The 8,792-nt window shown below is 44.1% G+C and overlaps 1 pseudogene; it reads left to right on the top strand.

The window, feature by feature from the left end:
* The first annotated feature begins 1,042 nt into the window (after window positions 1-1,042).
* Window positions 1,043-6,379, top strand: LOC119353130 (annotated as a pseudogene).
* The last annotated feature ends 2,413 nt before the right edge of the window (window positions 6,380-8,792 follow it).

The following is an 8,792-nucleotide window of genomic DNA, read 5'->3' as shown; positions in this document are numbered from 1 at the left end:
TGGTGTTGCGTAGAAAATTTTGAATTTCTGCTACGATCCCCATCACTGCTACTGTTCCCGACAGGCGAGCCAGGGGGGACAAGGGCGTGCGTCGAGGCCGTCCGCGCGCGTCCGTTTCACCCCAAACCGAGCGCAAGTTTGGGCCAGGGATGAGTCAAAAACGGACGGAATCCGGACATTTGTCCGTTTGAGACCATGCGTTGGACCGTGCTATTCGTCCATTTTACCCCAAACGGACGCGCGCGGACAGGATGGGGTCGCGCCATGGAGTTGGCCTAACTGCATAAGTCTGAGTAGCCAACTAGGATATGTATTTGCTTTGATATGCACATTCCTGCACAAATGCAAACCCTTAACACCCCCCGCTTATACCACCGCCACGCCTCTCCCCTCCAACTGCAGAAGTCTGACTACACGTCCACAAAAAATCCATCCCACACATTGCCTAAACATGATTAGGCAGTGGAGCCAACTAACTAGCTATCCTTATGCAACTAGATATCCCTTGGTGTGCAACTGCATAAGCTGACTAGCCAACTAGGCACCCTTGACACCCCTTGCCTACCACCGTCACATCTCACACCTCCGACTACCACAACATCTTGTCCCCCTTGGAACCGCCATCATAACTACTTATAAAAAGATCGCTTGGTTGGCCCAAAAAGTGCGAACACACTTTTTAGATTAATAAACCAAGTGATAGAGAAATCAGGGTGAGGTTGAGGGTTGGGAGGTAAAGGAAATAAACTGAGTGGAAGAGGTCGGGACGAAAGGAGAGCGGCATGGGAATGTTGCGTTCTTTTTATAAGTAGCAAAAATTAGACAGAGAGTTGTAGAATTTTTTTTGAAGGACAGATAATAGGTAGAGATTATTAATAATAATATAGGACTAATAACAGTGAAATGATCTGGACCACTCGTTGTGATCCTGGTTCATACTGTGAGCGTGACTTAGCCAAGCCGAGCCGTCAAGTCACGCCTACCCTAAAGGCAGCGTTGGTGGGAGGTCAGACTTTATGCTATTCCATTCAAGAAGAAAAAATGTTTGATTGGTGATGAGAAAATACCCTCCCGTTCCTCTCTTCCCTCCACAGACAGAGATTCTCTATCCGGATATCCTCAGTAGACAAATATGGCGGAAGATCTACCTCTACTCGCAGGCAGGTCGGCGACAACGCTTGCCCTGTCGTTGCTGGACAAAGCCTTCTCCCACCTGGCCGGCGGAGCGGAACAAGTTTACAAGGGAGAGCTGCTGGAAAGCGTCCGGAGGATCCTGACAATCTTGGACGAAGCCGAGCGCCGGCTGGTCAAATGGCGGTTCCCGAGCCTCGAAATCTCTATCTGGGAGTTCACCAGGGCCGTCGACGAGATCGAGGACGCCGTCGACGAGATCCAGTACCACAGGCTGGAGGACGCGGCCGTTCGCCGCGGCCCCGTCTCCAAGCTTGTCAAGAGGAAGATTCTTGCTAGGTTCGTGCCTGGCAGCGGCCTGGAGAGGCTGAGGGAGGCCGTGGTGAGACTGGGCCATATGGCGTCCGTCGTGTATCGATACTACCAGCGCTCGGTCGCTCGCCGTGCTCCGGGGGTCGCCGCCGCCGCGCCCTCTCCCTCCGAGCACGAGCGCTACCCGAGCTGGATCGCGGCGGATGTGGTGGTCGGCCGAGACAAGGAGAAGGGGCAGCCGGGCAGGTGATGCGGTGGCTGATGAAGCTCCCAGCTGAAGAGGCTGAAACTAACCCAGTGTCACTTTTTGCAATATTGGGGGTGGCCGGCATGGGGAAATCAGCACTTGCTAAGCTCGTTCACGACGACCCGCAGGTGCCAACCAATTTCGACATTGTTGTGTGGGTGAAGGTGTCATTTGAGTTCAGTGCCGCGGCAGTGGTCAGTGACATACTGACATCGATTGCTGCCACGGAACCTGCATCCTCTGCTTCTGCTCATTTGGCAGAGAAGCTCAGAGATAAGAAGCTTCTGCTCATTCTAGATGATGTCTGGGAAGACGAGGTGAGGGGAAGATGGGAAGATTTGCTGTCCCCGATACGGTCTGCCAAGAGAGGAAGCAAAATCCTGTTGACCACTAGGATACAATCAGTAGCAGATATGGCTGCCACCACACTAGGAGGTGAATTTGAGTGTCTGAAACTGGATGGATTACAGGATAGCGACAATTTCCTGCTCTTCAAAAGCCTACTGAATCCCGATGTGAACTCCCAAGATTATGCCAACCTTCTGCTGATTGGTGAACAAATATCAAAAATGTTTGGAGCCTGCCCATTCCTGACATTGGCGGTCGTTTCGCACCTGCGGGATGATTTGAAAACTAGTTGGACCGATGTACTGCAACAACATTGGTACCAAATTGAAGGAATTTATAGCATTCTTCCATCTCTCAAACTGAGCTACGACCATCTACCTGCACAGCTGCAAATTTGCTTTAGGTATTGTAGTTTGTTTGCAAGGGGGCACAAATTTTACATGGACAAAATGGTAGACATGTGGGTCAGTTCTGGACTAATACCTTTTGCCTCAAGGGAGCCTGGTGATAGCTTACCAGCAACAGATAATGTTAGCCTTCTGAACCCAGTGGATGTCGGGGAAGAGTACTTCACGGCATTGGCAAGAAAATCATTCTTTTGCCGTATGGTAGAAACAGATCCTTGTGGGGCAAACCAGAAAGAATATTATGTTTTACACAGTTTGCTGCATGACTTGGCACAGCTTGTCTCTCGAGGTGAATGCGCAAGAGTGGATAATGGTGGTTTCCAAGATGTCATGTGGACAACCCGACACATATCTATTGCAAACTGTGGCATCCTTACTCATGAAAGAGCCCGGAAGATATCTTATTTGAGGAGTTTGCGGACTCTTATAATAGAAAGTGAGTCCTGTCTTGATCAAGAAACTGAATTTTTGCTTGGAGAGATTCTGAAGAGCACAAAATGCTTGCGTCTGCTGCAATTGTCTGTGCCATCTCCATTTCATGTACTCGATAGATTTCCCAACCTAATTCATCTCCGTTATATTTCCTTAATCTCATGTGACGAGTCTCATCTTCATAAAATCTTTAAATTCTACCATCTGCAAGTATTCAAGCTCAGCTACTTGACAGCAAAAGAACCAGACTTGAGCGACATATATAATTTACGTTGCTTACGCTCTTTGCATATTCCTGACAATATGTCATCCAAGATTCATAAACTTGGAAGGTTAACCTCACTTCAGGTTTTACGTGGATTTGAGGTGGTGCAAAATGATGGTAGCAGGCTGAGTACACTGAGCAATTTAAGAAGCCTTCGTCAACTTGGCCTAATGAATCTTCAAAATGTCCAGAATTGCAGAGAAGCTATGGAGGTCAAATTAAAGGAAAAACATGACATGAGGATTTTGCTGTTATCATGGAACAGATACAATAATGATACACGGGTGGATGATCAGATTATTGGTAATCATGAACCAAATAGGGAAATTCAAATACTGCATATCCATGGATACAATGGATCTGTACTTCCATTTTGGATTGCTAATTCCTTGCTTGTCAATTTGGTATCACTTGAGCTTGAGTACTGTATTAAATGGAAGAGCCTGCCATCTCTTCAGGAACTAAATTTACTCCAGCATCTGAAGTTGCAGCATCTTTTTCAGTTAGAATACATGGGATTGGGGCTCGAGGAACTAACTGATACCAATGAATCAGGGATTGTTTGTTTACCCCGTTTTCTTCGTAGCCTAATCATTGGATGGTGCCCTAACCTGAACATACTTCGCACTATACCTCCTAGCCTTGAGGTACTGATATTAAAGCATGTTGGTTTTCTAGTTCTTCCAGGAATACACCAGAGGGAATCAAAGACATCAGTCAAGTCTGAGCTTACATTTGTACACATTCAAAGCTGCGCACATCTGACTTCTCTAGATAAAGGATTACTAGAGTGTCAAGAACAACTTGGTTCTCTATCTACATTAATCATAAGTCATTGTGAAAGTCTACGCCATCTACCAAGGAATGGTTTTGCAGCACTGCATCACCTGAAATTCCTGGAAATGGTTGCCTGTCCATTGCTGAAGGATGGCAATACTGCAGGAAATATTCTGCCAATTTCACTCAAGAACTTGGATATAAATCCTTGCGGTAGTATTGATGTTTCAATGCTCTTGTCACTTCGAAATCTGTCCTTTCTTACAAAGTTAACACTGTTCAATTGCACCAACCTGGAGAAACTTCCTCCAGCGGAAATATTTGGAACTCTGCAAGTTCTTTCTGATCTGTCAGTAGCTAGATGCAGAGGCTTGTTATCCTTTGGGGGTCTTGGAGCTGTTTCTTCCCTGAGAATGCTGTCGATCCTATGCTGCGACAAGCTCAACCTTTCAGACTCGCCGCAGGGTTGTTGTTCCTTTATGCTACAAGAGCTTAGAATCGATTGCCAGGCCCTGTTGTTTGTGGAGCCACTTCAGAGCCTCAGATACACTAAAGAGCTATATATCTGCAACGACTGTGCAATGGAGTCCTTAGCCGAGGGATGGTTGCTGCAGAATGCTACTTCCCTCCATTCCATCAAGATAGGAATTGCCGAATCTCTGCAATCCTTGCCATCTCAGATGGATAAGCTTGAAGCGTTACAGAGTTTGCACATTGAAAGGCCCCTCTGATGAAGCTACTCCCACAACTGCCTGCCTCACTTAGCAAGCTGACAATCTGGGGCTGTGACCCAATGTTTATGAAGCGGTATGAAAAGGATGTTGGTCCGAACTGGGGCCAGGTCGCGCACATTGCTCATGTGGATATAATGTCCTATTCCGAAGGTGCGCATTCTTTCTCTTCTTCCTTTTTAATCTGATATGTAACAATTAAGTTTATTTATCATGTATTTTATCATATAGATTTTTGCTTCTAACTGACATGGAAAGCATGATATCGTCTTTGATGTTCATGCTTCTTAGTATACTAAGGATAACCTGATCGAATATGTCTTTCACCAAAAGCTTGTTCTTGTTTAGTGCCTTTGATGACGCTGTAGCACAGTATCGTGATTCTAGCAGTATGCCCTCACTCCTTACTGTGGTAGGTTTATCAGAGATGTTGCTGAGATGTTTTTACTTGTCTATTTATATTTTCTTCTCCATAAATTCTATATTATTTCTTGTGCAAATTTTCTCCCACTTTTATGATAGAGACCATTGGCCTGTTAAAGTTTTTCCTGGCAGCATTTAGGTTTCTTCTGTATCTCTACATGTTATTAATGCTTAATTATATCTGGATATTCACAACGTACAATTACTCATGCAGGAATGAGCTGCAGTGATGATCAGATTCAAGGTTTTGAGAAAAATGCATATAATCCACGCCATCAATTTGTTGTCATAGAGTAGATATCACAGGTACAGTATGTGTGAGATCCTAATTTTTGTCATTCTAGGACTGATAATTCTGGAGCACCAGTGATGAAATTACAGTCTAGGCCTTGTGTGAATATGATCCAAATCTTGCTGCCAGTATATAGCACGCAACACCCAGAATGCAGCAATGCAATGGTATTTGTCTGTATTCAATGTTCATGGAGCGTGGGGGTGATCTGAACTTTTGAGGTTGGTATATTTGTCTCCTGGGGTGTTAGTGGCTGGCATGGTATATGGTACACATCTTGCTTGGTTTCATAAGCTAAGATTGTCAGTGTATTCTCGAGATCATCCAAGGGGGTCACAGATGGGCATATGGTCATATGGTGATATCATTGCCAGCTATAGAAGCTTACTTACTGTCTGGAACCTTGAACTACAGATGGGTTTCCAGGCTGAAGGGTATGAAATGAACCACCTTTTGAAACTCTCTTGCAAATGTTCAGTCAGTTGATTGTGGTTGTGGGGTGAAGGTGAAGCGCGTCGATGATTGTAACTCTTGGCACTTCTTAAGGTGTACATAAATGTAAATAACCAGAAAAGCTGTTGATGTCTGTACTCCTTTTTTGTAGGTGTCTGATCTTTGTACTCTTTTTGTTTTCTTTCTTTTTTACTAATTTATGTGTGGCTAAAATTGCATTGTCAAATGCAAATTACAGTTCATAACAGTGTAGATATTCATCATGCTGCCGTTGCAAAATAATTGCTGAACTGTAATTTCTGTGTGGCTACATTTCCTATTGAATTCATGCTCCAACTGTAATTCTAAGCTTGGGGAGTTGATATGTCCATTTTGCATCATGTTTTCTTACTGTTATTTATAGTGTTTTTATCCATGATAATGCTTTTTGGAGTAATTCTAATGTCTTTTCTCTCATAATTTGCAAGGTACACTCCAAGAGGGAGAATTCCGGCAGCTGGAAATCTGGACCTGAAAAAGCTACGTCAGGCCACCTATTCTGCACAACTCCAAACAAGCTGAAACTTCACGGAGATTTTTTATGGAATATTTAAGAATTATTGGAGCCAATAAGTATCAGAGGGGGGCCACCAGGTGGGCACAACCCACCTGGGCGCGCCAGGCAGCCCAAGCGCGCCCTGGTGGGTTGTAGCCCCCTTGGTCCACCTCTAGTGCCCATCTTCTGGTATATAAGTCATTTTTACCTAGAAAAAATAAGGAGAAGACTTTCGGGGCGGAGCGCCGCCGTCTTGAGGCGGAACTTGGGCAGGAGCACTTTTGCCCTCCGGCGGAGCGATTCTGCCGGGGGAACTTCCCTTCCGAAGGGGGAAATCATCGTCATCGTCATCACCAACAACTCTCCCATCTTGGGGAGGACAATCTCCATCAACATCTTCACCAGCACCGTCTCATCTCAAACCCTAGTTCATCTCTTGTATTCAATCTTGTTACCAGAACTATAGATTGGTGCTAGGGGGTGACTAGTAGTGTTGATTACATCTTGTAGTTGATTACTATATGGTTTATTTGGTGGAAGATTATATGTTCAGATCCCTTATGCATATTAATATTCCTCTGATCATGAACATGTTTATTATTTGTGAGTAGTTACTTTCGTTCTTGAGGTCACCGGATAATTCATGTTGCAAGTAATCATGTGAATTTGATATGTGTTCGATATTTTGATGGTATGTATGTTGTGATTCCCTTAGTGGTGTCATGTGAACGTCGACTACATAACACTTCACCATATTTAGGCCTAAGGGAATGCATTGTGGAGTAGTAAATAGATGGTGGGTTGCAAGAGTGACAGAAGCTTGAACCCCAGTTCATGCGCTATTCCGTAAGGGATCGACTAGACCCAAAAATTTAATGTTATGCTTAGAATTTATTCTTAATACTTTTCTCATAGTTGCAGATGCTTGCGGGAGTGTTAATCATAAGTAGGAGGTTTTTTCAAGTAAGAACAGCACCTAAGCACCGGTCCACCCACATATCAAATTATCAAAATAGCGAACACAAATTAAACCAACATGATGAAAGTGACTAGATGTAATTCCCGTGTACCCTCAAGAACACTTTGCTTATCATAAGAGACTGTTTTGGCATGTCCTTTGCCTCAAAAGGATTGGGCTACCTTGCTGCACTTTTGTTACTACTATCGTTACTTGCTCGTTACAAATTACCTTGCTATCAAACTACTCCGCTACTTACAATTTCAGCACTTGCAGACATTACCTTACTGAAACTACTTGTCATTTCCTTCTGCTCCTCGTTGGGTTCGACACTCTTACTTATCGAAAAGAGCTACAATTGATCCCATATACTTGTGGGTCATCAGCCTCTCTGCACAGTTTCACATCTGCAAGGCTGGTGAATACAACTTCAGCCTCGTTGCCATGGACGACAAGGTCTGCCTCGTCGCGACGACCACAGGCAGGTACACACATATACATACCAAGATCATTATTGATATATCCATACAATTTCATATCCTGTTGATGCTGATCAATACATTTAAAAATCTTCAGAGTTATGCTTTGAAAGTGAGGAACATGTAAAGAAGCTTCGCAATCAAACCTGGAGGCGATTTCTTAGGCACAATTCCCAATGCATATCCAATATGGATTTGCTGTCAGGAGTTGTTTTACAATCAAACCTGGAGATGATTTCTTAGGCATAATTTAGGCACAATTCCCAATGCATATACAATATGGATTTGCTGTCAGGAGTTGCTTTACAATCATACATGGAGATGATTTCTTAGGCATAATTCCTAATTCCTAATGCATATACAATATGGTATGACCTCCTCATGGATTTGCCGTCAGGATATTTTTTCTGGACAGAAGCATGAACCTACAACTTACTTGAAGTAAGATTTAAATTTTGCTTGGCCACCTCTATTTCGATTCTTAATGAGCTGCAGGGTCATTTTAATTTTGTAGTACGAAATATCAAAAGAATGCCACCCGTTGTCGTAGTATTCGTGCATAGGAGGACCGTTGCTCCGTCTAACCGTCTTCCTCTCCCCTCCTCTCTCGTGTTGTTAAATCCATGACGTGTCACTAGTGCAGAACCGGGCTTTAGTCCCGGTTCATAAAGGCCTTTAGTGCCGATTCCATAACCGGCACTAAAGGGTGGGCACTAAAGCCCCCCCCCCCCTTTAGTACCGGTTCGGCACGAACCGGCGCTAAAGTTCCACCACGTGGCATGATCCAGGCCACGGGTGCGGTAGATCATTAGTACCGGTTGGTAACACCAACCGGTACTAAATGTTTGTGGGTTTTGGTTTTATTTTTTATTTTTCCTTTAAATTTGTGTTAACAATTTAATTTAGGATTGTTTTACGTTATAATGAGTTGTTAAATCATTAGGTGAAAGTACCGCAGATTAGTTTTGACTGGATGCATATGTGGATCCTAGCTAGCTGATG

This window comes from Triticum dicoccoides, chromosome 2A (assembly GCF_002162155.2).
Source record: "Triticum dicoccoides isolate Atlit2015 ecotype Zavitan chromosome 2A, WEW_v2.0, whole genome shotgun sequence".
In the NCBI taxonomy this organism is placed as follows: Eukaryota; Viridiplantae; Streptophyta; class Magnoliopsida; order Poales; family Poaceae; genus Triticum; species Triticum dicoccoides.
The sequence above is the reverse complement of the archived record's forward strand: the minus strand, read 5'-3'. Positions and strand labels throughout refer to the sequence as shown.